Consider the following 15,001-nt stretch of genomic DNA (forward strand, 5'->3'; position numbering starts at 1 on the left):
TCTCGTATCCACAATTTTCACAGAAATCAAAATCCAGAGAGCTATTACTCATACCTTCTACCATACCTTTACCATGAAGTATTCAAAGGCCCTTCTCTCCAATATTTCCAAGCCTTTGATGCCACAACATGGTCTTTTCTCCAGAGACTACTAGATTTTCTGCTCCACTTTCAGGAACCACGGAACTGTTGCACCCATCAATAACAGTGTTACCTTGCAGCTTGTATAGAGTTCCAATCTGAACTCCTCGCATCAATACCAGTGCTCCCCAAACCATATTGCAAGTATCCTTCTTGAACACTGTTTTTACACCTGCATCATCCAACTTACTAACAGAAATCAAATTTCTGGCTAATGTAGGAATATGCAGAACACCCAGAAGTGTTCTAACCCTTCCACCTTGCAGCTTCAACTTTACTTTTCCACGACCAATGATTCTAGCCTTCCTGTCATCCCCCAAGAAGACATCACCACCATCATATTTCCTTCCTGTCATCCCCCAAGAAGACATCACCACCATCATATTTCTCATACTCACAGAACCACTCTCTATGGGGAGTGAAGTGAAAGGATGCACCTAAGTCAATCCACCATGCCTCATGATCTACATGTGTACTTGAAGAAGCCAAGTACACATCCCCACCTTCATCTGAGGTGGTTTTCGCCTCTGCAGAAGGAGCCTCATCAGATCCCTTTCCCTTTTCAGGAGCTTTAGATTTATAGTCCCTTTTGAAGTGGCCTTCCTTTCATCATTTCTAGCACACCACCTTTACAAGTTTTCCTGGAGATTTAGATCTCCCACTCGATGACTTATTTTTGTTTCTGTTCTCGGAACATCCTCGTATAGACAAGGCATCACCATTTTGGCTCTCCATATTTTTCCGTCTCATCTCCTCCGTCAGCAAGGCTAAGACTATTTCATCAAACTGCAAGGCAGTTGCATTGCTACCTATTGCAATAACCAGACTATCCCACGAATCTGGTAGAGAACACAACAAACTGATGCACTTATCTTCATCTGGAATTTTAATATCAACAGATGCTAACTAACTTACCATAGTATTAAATGCGTTCAAATGCTCTGTCACCGACTCTCCATCTTTCATCCTCAGGTTATACAGCTTTTTCTGCAGGAACAGTTTATTCACCAGAGACTTAGATTGGTACAAAGTCCCTAACTTTTCCCACAAAGCATTTGTTGTAGCTTCCCCTGATACATTCAACAATACTGAATCTGAGACACACAACCATATTGTGCTCTTTGCCTTCCGATCCAACTTCTTCCATTCTTCATCTTACACTCCCGTTGGTTTAGTACCCAGATCTACCGCAATCCACTGATCTTTATCCACCAACAGATCCTCCATCTTGAGTTTCCACAACTCAAAACTTTGACCATTAAATTTATCGATCTCTATCTTTCCACTGCTCGCCATCGTATTTCACCACTAGAATCAATCTCACGGATCTCCCACTGAACAAGGTCTACCACAAGCCCAAGCGAAACCCCTCAGCGACAAAGGGGTCCCCTTGAAGCCAAATCTGCTCTGATACCAAATGTAGGTTTTAACCCCATACAGAAATTACCTGCATACGAATTCTAAAACATAGAAAATAAATAATGCGAGAGAAGAACACATAAAACACATATACACAGAGATTTCCCCCTGAATCCCAAAACCGGGACTACCAGCTTGATTTTTCATTATGTTCCCTTCAATGTTATAATACATATTTATACATGGCGAAGCATCCAATACCATGGACCGAAAACCATCGCGTCCAACAAACATGTGCGAAAATCATTCACAAAACCATAGGTGGATCCGCCCAACCTAACATAGTGTCCAAAACCAAAATTTTCCGGGGCGCTGCCCTGGACCCCATAAAGTGGGGTTACGGGTGCCCCTCAAACCCCCTGTTAACTACGTGGAAAGAATATAACACAACCCAACAGTGATCCGCCGACTGGATATGGACCGTTGATTGCCCAGATCTGACGGCTGTTGTGCATTCATTGCTCAAGCCTCCACTGCTCTGTTTTTCACTGCTTTCTAGTGTTTTTCGCCTCCCGATAGTGTTTTTCCGCCTGTTTGAAGGTTCCCCTTATGTAATGGTTTTGATCGTCTGAATGATTTTTAAGAAGATTTCAAAGACTTAGAGAGTGTTTTGGATCTATTTGGATCAGCACCTCGGGCTAACAGGGCCCGATGCAATTATATGCGAGAGTAGTATTTTTGAAGTCCGGCTTATGGCCAAAGCGGAGCAAGAGGAGACGTGGCCATCGGAGCTAAAACAACGGACATTTCTGCTAAAAATAGCAGCACTACACCTCAGGGGATAACACTGGATTCTTCTGGGGATGAAAGCCTCCATATGAGGTTTCAAAGAACTATAGACCATTGCCTTTCTAGTAATAACCAAAACAAACTTATCTCCTAGTGTTCCATTGGGCATGGAGTTTATTTGCATTAAAACAAAAACTGAAAAAACCTATTACAATATTAAGGCCTTAAAGCCTCATATGAAGTAAAGTTTCAAAAACCGCCCATTGACTGGGCCACCAAAACACCTTCCCCCTCCAAAGTAGTGAAGGCGGTCTTCTCCTGATCTTCTGGATATACAGCAATCTGATTGTAACCTGAAAATCCATCTAAGAAAGACATGACTCTAGCCCCAGAAACTTTTTGCAGCAAGTGTTCCATCTTAGGCAGGGGGTAGTTGTCTTTTTTAGAGCATCTATTTAGATTCCTGAAGTCAACACAAAGCCTGATTTCTCCATTCTTCTTTTTTAAACAATGTAAACTTTGAAACGGGAACTATAAACTCAAAACAAGAACTCTGGCCAAAAAACATCAAAAATAGTGCTAAAAACGAAAAGTGTGTATACTGGAACGATGTTTTTATTTTTTAGGCGTCAATTTTGAACATGTTTTAAAAATGGCAGTGACTACGAAATTTACTATGAAATTTTCGTGCAAAATATAGCTTCAAAATGAAAGTGATGATATTGGAACAAGGATTTTTTTTTTAGGGTCAAATTTCAAAATTTTTAAAAAATGCTAATAAAACCAATTTTTTATGTGTCAAACAAAGTTGTTTATGAGGGAAAAAACGCATTAATGTTTTTGGTAGAATATCATTTTTCTTTCCTAAGTATAAATTTAACATGTTTTCAACCATAACATGCTAGATACAAAAAAAAAAAAAGAAATTTTTTCAACTATAAAATTAAAAAACCATGACATTATGAACAAATTACATCACTAAATGAATTCAAAAGTCATTATTTGTATATTAAATAAAACATACATTATACCTATAATTTAATATTGCATTGTAGATATTTTAAACAATAAAATTTATCATAATTAAGACATATAATCCAACAACATAAAAATGCCTCATAACTTCTCATTTAACACCATATGGAAAACATTAATTTTATTTGAAGATACGATGCATACATCAGTTATATAAATTGTCTTAAACAATTATTCAAAATCACTCATATTTTCTTTCACACCATCAGAATTCACATCTTCAGATGGGTGATTGGATGTTGACGAAGATGTTCCATATTCTTCTCTTTCATCAACTAGTGCCCCATCTGAGTCCACATGCATGCCCAACATTTCAGGTTTCAAAATTCTTATAGATCTACGATTGGTTTCAGCTGACTCCCATGTCAACACTGTTCCTTCTGGTAACAACCTTTTCAGAATCTTTATCGTCTTGAAGCGAAGAGTTCCTCTCTTTGTTAAATTGAAGTCATAAACAAGTATGTCAACATCCTCCAATTTTAATATGTCTGTGCGGCGACGATTTATATTTGTACCCTTTCTTTTTCTTTTTCCGCCATTTTTTTTTGTTAACTACCATCTATGGCTTATACACACCATTGAATGGGTGTGTATTTGTGGCGTACAAATGTACTTCAACACTTGTAACATCCTCATTTTCTGTAAAGACTTTTATAACATTAGCAACCCAAAATGGATAGCCATTGGGATCTCCATCTGCTAGCACTGCAATCATGCAACCCTCCTTAATATCCTATACTGAACCCCTATAAAGGTCTTCCATGGCTTCACGTTGTGCACAAGATCTTTTGGAACCAATATACATCTCTCTTTCCACTGTCTGTGAAGAATTAATAATACCTTGAGATTGTTGTTGTTCAACAATGTTTACTTCCTCATGTTCATTCGACACATTTTGTGGCCAAATAAATGGATTTTTCAAAGGTATATCTTCCTTTGTTGTTGTTGAAATGATATCACTTTGATTATTGAAAATGACTCCCACCAAACTAAATCAGCAATGTCAAAGTACTCATATGTATATCTAATACATTTTTTAATTTCTTCCAGGCAATCAGAATAATTTATATCTCTGTTCTGTCTGCGTGCATTCTGAACTTCACCAACTGATTGTAATAACAATATGTTTGATGCAAATATTGGATGATTTGGAATGAACTTCAAAAATTGAAAACCTGATGACGGTGCCCATTCTGTAGTAGTTGAATACTTCTTGCCCCATATTAGTGTTTTCCCATCAATTTTTTTGATACGAAATTGATGTTGGAAGCTAATGTCATTAAGTTGTTCAATGCATTTCCCCTCACCATATGATCCTAGAATAAACCTTCGCATGTCAACAGTTTCTTCCAACACATCAAAAGTAGGCTCTGGCATGTATGATTTCTTAATACATTCAATTAGTGATGGCAAGCTCCCAACTTCCTTCCTCCTCAATGTGACTAAAAAACGACTGAACATATGATCAATATGGTCATGAGTGTGCCCAACAAGAAGGAAACCAACCTTTACCTTTTGAAAAATTCTCAATTCAACAAGCATGTTTAGATATCCAAAAACAACATGATTTTTGTTTTCACGGCAAGTGTTGTCCAATTGTAGATACAAAACTTCAAGAAGATTACCAGACCAATGAGAAATCACATCATGAATTATGGTTATGGTCAGATTTGCATCATTATGAATATTTGGAGCTGTGAAGTACACCCTTGGCAACATTTTCCCATTGAAGACCATACAACCGACCAAGTGAAATTGAATAAAATTTTCCTCCTGTAAATTTTTGGGTGTGCGAAGAAAATGTGGTAAAAGTGTTTTCTTCTGGTCCATACCATCAATTATCAAACCCAAATATTTATTCGGATTATCATAACACTTCTTTCGATGCTTTTACAACTTCTTCCTTTCGTTTGTTTGTTGTTCGTGATGCTCCTGAAGTTCTTTGACAATTAAATCTACACAACATAAAAGAAATTCATTAAGAAATATGTTTTCATAGTTGATGACTATACAATTTTAAAAGTTAAAGTTATGAACGCTTACCTCTTTCTCAGCCTTCACATTTGTCCCTTTTTTATTTAAGAGAAGCACATGTACTGCAAATCCCCATCCTTGTCTTCTTAGGAATACGGACATTGTTGAATTCTTTCTTCCATACCTTCACAAAATATTGATATGTAATAAACTGGCCATGTCCCTCAGCGCCTTCTGCATATTCTTTGTATAAGTTGTAGATTTCTCGTCTTGAAAAATTATCTGGAATATATATTGTCTCTCTATTTGGCATACACTCTCCATGCTTTGAAAGGAAATCTTTCATCCATGACATTGCAGTATTTGATAATGGCCCAAACTGTCTTTTATGACGTACTTCTAAATAAAATGTGGGATCCTTTTCCAAATTTTCTTGAATTCTCGAGAGACGAAAATTCCCAATCGAATGAAACATTTTAAAACCTTTTCTCCAGATAAAAAAAGTCCCAATATGATAATCATAACCTGAAAATGTAGATTGTATGCACCCAACTAAATATGAATTTTTCATGCTTTTATTCATTGACAAATATCTCTTCCTGCTTTCTAATGCAAATTTGAAATCCATATGTTTCAAGCAATCTTTTTGGAAACATTCACTTGAAATGAGAGCACTGATAGAACTTCTTCTCGTCAGATATTCTGCTCTACCCCTTGTATAACTAGAACAACTTGCATTGATACGAAAAGGTCTGCTCCTACTCCTCAATACAATATTTCTTGGCAACATCTCCATCATTGGATCATCATTTGTATAAGGTTTTTCATCATCATTAAGAGGAATGTTATCCACACTATGATCAACTCTGCTTTTCAAATATTGACTTGGAGGATATTCTTCATCTTCCGCTTCTTCAGTGTTACTGTCGTAGTCCTTAGAATTCGGACTGAATGGAAAATATGACTCGATGTTTAATGGATATTTTTCCTCATATGCATTGTCAGTGCTACTATCATAGTCCATAGAATTAGGACTACATTGAAAATGTGACTGTTTACTTATTGAAGATGTTACATCCCATCCTTTGTCACTGCTACCTTTATACTCATTAGAATTAGGACTAAGTGCATCATCCTGTTCTTCATCACTGCTGCTCTCATAGTCCTTAGAATTAGGACTAATAGGACACAATGACACTCCATTATTTTGAAATTCATCATCATGCTCTTCATAACTATTGCTCTCATAGTCCGCAGAATTAGGACTAAGTGGACACCGTGGCACTCTAATCTTTTGAAATTCATCATCCCACTCTTCATCACTGCTGCTCTCATAGTCCTTAGAATTAGGACTAACTGGACGCCGCGACACTCCATACTTTTGAAAATCAACATCATGCTTTTCATCACTACTGCTCTCATAGTCCTTAGAATTAGGACTAAGTGGACACTTTGACACTCCATTCTTTTGAAATTCGTTATCACGCTCTTCATCACTGCTGCTCTCATAGTCCTTAGAATTAGGACTAAGTGGACACTGTGACACTCCATTCTTTTGAAATTTGCCATCATGCTCTTCAAAAATGCTGCTCTCATAGTCCTCAGAATTAGGACTAAGTGGACACCGTGACACTCCATTCTTTTGAACTTCACCATCATGCTCTTCAAAACTGTTGCTCTCATAGTCCTCAAAATTAGGACTAAGTGGACACCGTGACACTCCATTCTTTGAACTTCACCATCATGCTCTTTAAAACTGATGCTCTCATAGTCCTCAAAACTAGGACTAAGTGGACATCGTGGCACTCTGTTCTTCTGAACTTCACCATCATGCTCTTCATCACTGCGGCTTTCATAGTCCTTAGAAGTAGGACTAAGTGGAATCTGTGACTCTTTATTTATTTGAAATTCTCCATCCCCTCTTTCATCAGTGCTTCTCTCATAGTCCTTAGAATCAGGACTAAGTGGAAGAATTGACTTTCTATTCATAGTGGAAGAATTCCCGCTATATTCATCAATATGAATAGAGTTGTTACACGATGAAGAAGTTGATGGTGTATAAATCGAAACTTCACTATCAGAACAATCCATCCCTTTCAAATAGAAGATGTTGAATGATACAAATGGAGAGTCTCCTAAAGATATTATATAGCTTAAAGAATGAAATTTTCCCTCCAAAAAGTTTCGCGAAAATATTTCCCTCCAAAAAGTCTGTTAAATTTATTTACCTTCATTATTTTGTTCTACAATTTATTGAAAAATGTAAACTAAATTTTTTTATGAAATAAATCATTAAAATTAAAATTGTACACTACAACTTCTACATTAATTATTTTAATAGTTAAACTATATAATATTCGCTTTACAATTCTACAATATTCGCTTTATAATATTTTAAAACAAATTATCCCACATTCAACCCGTTGTAAAACAAATCTATAATATTCGCTTTATAATATTTTAAAACAAATTATCCCATATTAACCGTACAGTAAAACATCTCCGTAATTTCACTTATATATTAAAATTTCATTATCACTATTACTCACATCACATCCAGGCTTTCTGAAAATCGTTGAAAGACTCGTGAATTTGTGGAGCAGCTAAATCACTATCAACAACATATTCAACGAAGAATTCTCGCAATTGAAAGGTAAGTTAATTTTTTTTCCTTGAAAACTTTTATATTAAATTAGTTTAATGAAAAAGATTTTTTTTTTTAAATTAATAATTTTCCTGAGCCAAAATAACAATTACATCCATCGTGAGCATGGTGGGCCCGATCAAACTCAATCGCTTAATACCCGTGGGTGGACCGCCGTGGTGTCGCGGGGTGGGCGGGGAGGTCAGGCGGGGTGTGAGGGCATGGGGGAGCGGTAGGGGGTGTGGGGGCGGCCCAGCGGCTCGCCCGCCTGTCGTGGGGTTGGGCCCCTGCCCCCTTAACCCCCTCAATGCCACCCTCATCCCTTACCATCAACCCCCCAGAGCCCTCACCCCCCCTGGCCCGCTCCCTCGCCCATCCCTCCCTCACGCCCCTCTCTCACCTCCCCGCGCCCCACTAGGTGCCCTCACCCCTCCCTCAGCCCCACTGGTGCTCTACCCATCCCACCCCCACGACCGCCTAACCACAACCCCCGGCCCCCACCTCAACCCCCAAGGGCGCCCCGCGGCACCCCACGTACCCCACCCCCGGGCGCGCCCGACACTCCCCTCCCCCTCTCGCTCGGGCGCCCCCACCCCTCCACACCACACCTCCCCCCCCCCGGGCGCACCGCGCCCCGCTCCACCCGACCTCCCCTCCCCACCGCCCGACCCCTCTCCCCTCGCCCGGGCACGACGCCCTGCCCCGACCCTACCCTACCCTACCCCCCGCCCCCCACACCACACCTCCCCCCTCCCCCGCCAGGCGCGCCGCGCCCCGCTCCACCCGACCTCCCCTCCCCACCGCCCGACCCCCCGCCCGGGCGCGCCCCTCTCCACCCCTCCCCCCACCCGGGCACGTCGCCCCGCCCCCACCCTACCCTACCCTACCCCCCGCTCCATTCCCCCCCGGGCTGGCCCCCCCCCCCTCTCCCCCTCCCTGGCGCGGCACCCCACCCCCACCCCACCCTACCCTACCCCCCGCCCCCACCCCCCCGGGCCGTCCCTCCGTCCCCGTCCCCGACACCCGCCCCCCCAACCCCCAGGCGTCCCCCTCCCTGGCGCCCCCGGCCCAACCCCCCTCCCCCCGGGCGCGCACCCTCCCTCGGCCCCGCCACCCGAGCCACCCATGCCCCCGCTTGCTGGGCGAGGACGCGGGAAGCTCGGGTGGCGCGGCCGAGCCTGGCAGGCGGGAGCAGGGGCGCGGGCGGCTTGGGTGGCGCCTGTTGAGGGCAGCGCTCGGCAGGCGCCACCCGGGCTGCCCGCACCCCCGCCCGGCAAGTGGCACTCGGCAGGCGCCACCCGGGCCGCCCGTGCCCCCGCCCGGCAAGTGGCACTCGGCAGGTGCCACCCGGGCCCCCTGTGCCCCCGCCCGGCAGGCAGCAGGGTGATTCCCGGAATCGCCCTGTCGCCTGCCGGGCGATGGCACGGGAGGCCCGGGTGGTAGGGCCGAGGGAAGGTGGGCGGGGCGCACTCGGGGGGGAAGGGGGTTGGGCAGGGGGCCGCCCGGGGGGGCGGGCGCCGGGGAGGGGGAGGGGGTTGCGGCCCGGGGGGAAGGGGGTTGGGCCGGGGGGCGCTCGGGCGGAGGGGGGTTAAGGCTAGGGGTGCCCGGGCGGAGGGGGGTTGAGGCGGGGGCCGCCCGGGGGGTGGGGAGGGGGGGCGGGCACCTGGGGGGGGAGGGTGGGGCGGCCTAGTGGGGTTGGGCCGGGGGCGGAGGGAGGGTGGGGCGATGAGCGCCCGGGCGGGGGGAGGTGGGGGGCCCGCCTGGGGTGAGGGGGTGGGTTTGTGGAAAGGTTGGGGCACAGGGGGTGGAAGGGTGCCCGGGCAGGGGGTGCGAGGCCTGGGCGCCCGTCGGGGCGGGGGGGTTGGGTTGGGGCACCCGGGGGGGTGGTTGGTGCGGTCGAGCGCCTGGGTGAGGGGTTGAGAGGGCACGCGCGAGGGGCAGCGGGGGGGTTGGGGCGCGAGGGAGGGGGGCCACCGGTGGGTGGCTTGGGTGGCCGGGGGAGGGCACCCTGGAGGGGGGACGCCGGTGGGTGGGTGGAGTGGAGTGTGGCAAGCACCCAAGGGGGTTGGGCAGAGAGGAGGAGGGCGCTCGTGGGTGGAGTGGAGTGTGGCAAGCACCCGGGGGGTTGGGCGGAGAGAGGGAGGGTGCTCATGGGTGAGGGGGAACAGCGGTGGGGGCGCCCGGGGCGAGCGGATGGTGTAGAGTGCCGGTGGGTGTGGTGGGGCGCCATTACATATATATTTTTTGTACTTATTAAAAATAATAGACATTTCATATGATATATATATATATATCGATAGTTAATTTTGGAATGTTTTATTCATGATTTACTTTTTTAACACTAGAATGTTAATGCATGCCCTTTTAGAATGTGAGGGGCGATGGGTGGGGCAATTGTTGATCATACAAATAAAAAATTTATGATATATTTCGTTGTTAATTTAAGTTAATATGTTTTTATTATTTACTAATTTATGTGTTTCTATTTTTCAAGAAAATTGCATCAAAGAAAATTTCAGTGAATCTTTCTGGACCAAAGACTCTTAAAGGTGCATCTTCAAGAAACATTGGTGAACAAACTCCACCTAAGCTCATGACTACAAATCTTTCAAGTGCCTCAAGTGATAAGAAGATGATTTTAGACTGGAAGAATTCGAAAGAGGTGAAATTTCCATCAAGAATCTGGTATGTGAAAGAAAGAGAAAGCACAAATGTGAATATATATCTATATATCGATATACCGAATGATAATGGAATTTTTGAGGTGATGGGAAGAGTCGTAGATATGTGTTCGGTACCGTACACTGAAGTTGTTTACGTACTTACAAAAGCTCCCAAGTCACATGAAAGGGTTAAATACCAACTATCATATTCATTGTATGACACAAGACAGGTATCTACAAAGTTGTGTAATCAAATTGTAAATGAGATGACACAAAACATCGTAAGTATTGTTATTTATATTTGTATTTTGCGTTCTTGAAAGTGTCTCGCTAATTTTTTTAACTTTGTTTTTTATTGACATATGATATTTTGTTTGGCAGAATTTCGTTGAAAGTTGTTCAATTAGGTTGGGTGGCATTCATTTCATAGAGCATGATATCATGAAAGTTGTCAACAGTTTTTATTCAGTGTCAGAAGAAGATATGGAAAATAAGCAAAATGTAGTAATTGATAATGCTACAAAACTACATCCAAAAAAAAAAAAAAAAAAAAAAAAAAAGGCCTCTGGTGGATAAATCTAGCAAGGGTAAACAAGTTACTTTTGAGAATGATAAAGTTGAAATTGACAATGAAGCATATGTTGCCATTACTGAAGATGACATTGGAACTGAGAAGAGCCATAAAAAACCAAAAGTAACAATGCCCAAGAATAACTCTGTTGGGAATGTTATGACCAAGAAAAGTAAAGTTGAAGATTTTGAAGCAGTCATTACCAGCAGTCAAGAACCTAGTGAAACTTCAAAAGAAAGCAGAGAAATCATTACACCAGGAGCTGATTTAGAGGATGGCATTATCAAAACAAAACAAAATGTCATTCGAGAGAATTTGACAAAGAGAAACTTAATTGATGGTGGTCGCACATTTCAGCTTAATGTCAGGAAAACCTATAAAGCAAGTGAAGGACAATGTCAATATCAAGTTAGAAAGCCACATCATCTGCATGTTCACAACTTGAAGACATTGATGAGGTACAATCCATATGCTCGTGTGGTTAGTTATGTGCTTCTTGTTGATCCACTTCAAGTTCCCAACAAATAAGCATTTGATAAGTCAAAATGTTTTGAATACAATTATTATGTGCTTGGGGGGAACCATTCTGTAGAAGCTCAAAGACAATTGAAGGAGGAATATCCTAATAACCCAGGCTTTGAAACAATGAAATGTATCATTTACACTGGTTTATCAGATACAGAAGCAAAGTTAGTGGCATGGGATCATAATTCAGATAATGAAATTAGGATTTCTATGACTTTCATCCAAAGGGTTAGATTTATTCATAGTGAATTTGAAGAAAAATGTGGTGAGGATAGGATAAATGTTACTGCAGATTTCCTAAAGGAATGTTGTATGGAAATAGGATATCAAATTGAAGAGAAAACCAATTCAAAAGGTGGAAAAGGCAACAAACATGGTGATTTATTCAGAGGTATTGATAACATTTTCCAATTGGCATTTAGAATTGGAGATGTTTGGAGGTTGATTGATGAGATTTTTAGCATGTGGGAAGACATTGCCATTAAAAACCAGAAGGTCAAAAAGTCTAAGCCATTGATATGTGGCAACAGTAAATTAGCTCCTGAAATGAAGCATATTCCAGACGATATGACTGTGACACCTTGGAGGGCGATGCAAGGAGTGAAAGATGAAAAAATTGTCAAAACAAAATTATCTCGTGTGAGGTCAGGGGAATTATCATTGGAGGAAATGTCTGAAGAATTTCAAAAGTTTGTTGAAATATTTTTATTTATTTTTAGATTATAATTATATTTTAAATAAAATATGTTGTTTTTGGTAGTAATTGTTATACATATCATTATATTAACTTTTTGTTACTTTATCTATGCAGTCACAAAGTTTATATGAAAATTCAAGAACAAATGGTTAGATTGTTGAATGAAGATAGTTGGGATGATGTTGTACGCAACTATCCAGATTCAAGTTCTACATCAACATTACAAGATTTTTTATCTTGCATTTAAAAAGGTACCTTGATTTATACATTCATTTTTATTCACCTGTGTACTATTTTTAATTTATAACTTACACATATATTTGTTTATTTTATAAAAGATGAGGAAGGATGATAATGGAGCGCCAGATAGTTTCAAAACCTTTATTGAAAAAATAAAGATCGAAAGATTGAGGAAGCAACGCATTAAGAATGTTCAACTTGATCCAACTCTTAATCATTTCGTTTGGAATGGGCTAGACGCTATTCAATATCAAGTAATACAAGGCGACTGTGAAGACATTGCTAAACTCATACCTAAAAGGGATTATGCCCTAGTCATTGCAGATATTCCCCATGGTTTCAATATTCCAAACATTGACTATGATAATGACCCTTATACTTATCAAGCTCTTAGTAAAGTGGTTGCGGGATTTGTAGAAGTCACGTCATCACCATTATGGAGATTTGTGACATTTCATTCAAACACACAATTGGCAATGATATTGTCAAGCTTCAAAGGGAAAACAAATTCAAGGATGCAGCTTACATGGTAAGACATTAAAAATGTATATTTGATTAATGTTGAAAAAATTATTTATGTACAAGTTAATTGAACTTTTACTATTTCATCTTACAGGAAAAAGTCAAATCTTCTTAACAATGAAGATCAACAATTTATAAATGATTGTGATATTGATAGTTGGGCAAAAGATGATAGCCATATGTCTATGATTTTTAATCGAGTAGACAGAAAGAGTCATAGCCAAATACTGACTGATGATGCTGTTGTGAGAAAACTAACATATGAAGACAAAGAAGCAAAAAGAGAGATAGTTAACATTTATAAAAAACCACAATTATTGATTAACTATCTTATAGACATTTGTTCAAATGAAGGAGATTGGGTTCTGGATTTATTTTCTGGCTCAGGTAAGTTTTATTATATGGAATTGAATTTTAATATGTTATTTTTTAGTTAATATGTCATTGTACTAATTTAGTTCATTATTTCTTTTGTGCTTGATAATTAGGTACAACACTAGCATGTTGCCTTCAAAAAGGAAGAAATTGCATTGCAATTGAAAAAGATCCAGTACAGTGCAATTTCATTCAGCAAAGAATTAATGCTCTTCAATTTCTTCCAGATGCAATGCAAGAAATTGGGTTGAAGAAAGGGGCCTTTAGTGAATCACGTGTGGCAAAAAGGCAAAGGAACCCCAACCACCATTACATGGAATGTTTGGAAAGACATACATTGGGAGATTCGCAGACATCAAAGACCCATTAGAAGAGGAAAATGAGCAAAAGGAAACAAAAAATATTGTGGAAGAAGACAATGATGAAACTCTAGAGGACGAAGAGTCTGGATTACGTGACATTGTTGATTAAATTTAAGTTATGCTTGTAAATCAAGCTTTGCAATGTTTTGACTTTGACATTTTATGAGAAGAATAAACACTCAATTAGGGTTGTTATACGTTCAATATTTGTAATATGTGATTTTTGCATTGATTTTTAAGTTAATCATTATTTTTTGAAGAAAAAAAAAGTGATTATTATTATTTTTTTGACATGAATTCATAAAAAAAGCTATTATTTAACCATTTTTAGTTAAAATTATCGTATAAAAATTGTGATTTTGACATGTCAATTCTAGCAAAAAATTATCAAAACGTGTAGTTTTTTAGTTATATTTATGTTAAAAATGGTTATTTTTATGTCGCATAATACTCATTTTTTTAAATCAGCATGAAAATCACTACCATTCTAAAACGTGATGTACATAAAAAATTAAAGTGCCAAAAACTATGCTCTAAAAAAAACATGTGCATTCTGCATCACCCCTTTTCAAAATCAGGTCACTTTTTTGCTATCTCTACGAAGCGGGTAACAGTATCAGTTCCAGTTTCAAAGTTTACATTGTTCTTACTACCACAAGGTTAGCTATCCACTTTGAATACCTTAGGGGAACTATGATCTTGGCATCCAACAACTTCTTGATTTCCTTTCCAATTAAAGGCAATAAGAGAGGGCTGATGGGTCTTAATTTCTGCTTAAAAGGGATGGTGTTCTTCTCCAGTGGAATCTTATGCTGAATGATGTTGGTGTCATAGGTCTTAAGATCACTGTACTCCCAAGAAAAAATATCAACAAATTGTTTCGTCAGGGTACAATACTCGGAACTTTGGGTAGAAGACAAGTGAGTGGACAGATTTATTTACTTTGGATTGACTGGACTCCCTACATTATGTCTATGAACAACAAACTCATTTTCTTTTTTGGCAGGCTTATAAGGTACATCATTATGATCAAACAACTTTTCTAGGGACACCAATCCCTTGGGTATATGGTTACTAGGCAGCTGAACAAATCCTGACCAATCTC

Source organism: Pinus tabuliformis, chromosome J (genome assembly GCF_031772625.1).
Source record: "Pinus tabuliformis cultivar Carrire ecotype Pingquan chromosome J, CPIR1, whole genome shotgun sequence".
Lineage (NCBI taxonomy): Eukaryota > Viridiplantae > Streptophyta > Pinopsida > Pinales > Pinaceae > Pinus > Pinus tabuliformis.